This window comes from Limulus polyphemus, unplaced genomic scaffold, assembly GCF_000517525.1.
Source record: "Limulus polyphemus unplaced genomic scaffold, Limulus_polyphemus-2.1.2 Scaffold1421, whole genome shotgun sequence".
Classification (NCBI taxonomy): Eukaryota; Metazoa; Arthropoda; class Merostomata; order Xiphosura; family Limulidae; genus Limulus; species Limulus polyphemus.
This window is the reverse complement of record NW_013667031.1, coordinates 133626-135107: the sequence shown is the minus strand read 5'-3', so window position 1 is coordinate 135107 and position 1482 is coordinate 133626. Positions and strand designations below refer to the sequence as shown.

At 32.1% G+C, this 1482-nt stretch overlaps 1 protein-coding gene across 2 annotated transcripts in view; it reads left to right on the top strand.

The window, feature by feature from the left end:
• LOC106463482 (endothelin-converting enzyme 1-like) overlaps window positions 1-1482 on the top strand; it is a 76975-nt gene that overhangs the window by 8384 nt on the left and 67109 nt on the right. The window lies entirely within an intron of this gene.

Sequence of the window (1482 nt, the reverse complement as noted above, 5' to 3'; positions counted from 1 at the left end):
AAGACTGACGGATCGATGTTCTATATCGATTAGGTAAAGTTTAAGTAACTTTAAAGTAAATTAATAGTATTTTCCTTGTAATGTACTAGTTAGTAAAATAAAGACATTTTGTATATATATATATATATATATATTTGTCTAATTAACCGTGTATATATATATATATATATAGATTCTTCCTTACTTACATTTATGCTTTAATCTTTGTTACGTTTACAACGATCTTACCATAAAACGATGAAAGCAAACAAACCGAAAAATAATTATTTTGCCTTCACTATAGGCCTTTCTTTTAAAACTTCAATATCAGGAACGAAAGAATTTATATACATATAAAAAGTACAAATTATTAAAAATAATCAGTGCTTGTGTACTCTCAAGTACAGAGATTGAAATAAACTTTGTGAAATGAACATTTGGACTTACATAGCTTGAAAAAGCTGTAGGTGTGTAAGTAGTTAATTGGCCAGTAATGGGGAAAACGCCTGATTGGCTGCTTCAGGCGATGGATGAGGAATGGGAGAAGTAAGCTTGAGATCAGAAGGTCATGGAACGTAATAGTTCCACGAAGTGGAACCAGAGGGCGAGTTGCTAGGGGTGGGTGTTGATGACTAGCTGCCTTCCCTCTAGTTTTTCACTGCTATATTAGGGACGGCTAGCGCGAAATTGTAAACAAACAAACAAACAAACAAGTGGTGTCACTTTATAAGTAAAATGTTCAAATTCTACATAAATATTCTATCACATTAACTATCTGTAATTTGGCACAATCTGACTTCATGGTTTAAATATATGACACTAAATTATCTTACAAATTGTTCTTGTTAACTTAAATCATTCATAGTTCAAACATTTTCGTGTCCAAAAAATAAGTAGTAAGACAGTATTCAATTTATCATGGTCTGTTTTCATTTTTACGTCTAATTTTGACCTATCGTAGATGAAACATCCAGTCACTAAAGTAAACTTTGCTATTATAGAAACTAAGCATATTAGCAAAATGTACCATTTTAGTCCTAGCATTGAAAAGGACATCTCAACTTCTATGGTTTTCTGTAGAACAGTCACTTTGAAGTAAGAAACACGTGGTAAGTATAATTTTTTCCACATAAGGAACTCACTACATACATTTAGAATTGGTAAAACATTATTGTTGTTGTTGTTTTTTACAGTGTAGCTTATTTCATATAAAACTACAAACGAACATGCAACATACGTAAAAGAAACTACGTATACATACAATCAACCGATTCGCTTCTCACATGGATTGTTGCTGTGTAAAGGTCTAATTCGATGACGAGGAACCCACTTTGAGACTAATAATGGCTGGAGACGGCTTGAATGGGTAATGAAGAAAAACTTTAATACAAGTTTAACATAACAGCAAATGTACAACGTTTCGACAAGGTTTTGTCATCATCAGGTTTTATTCATATCGTTTCGATGCAGATTAATTGTTCACTTCACCATCGTTTGAGAAGA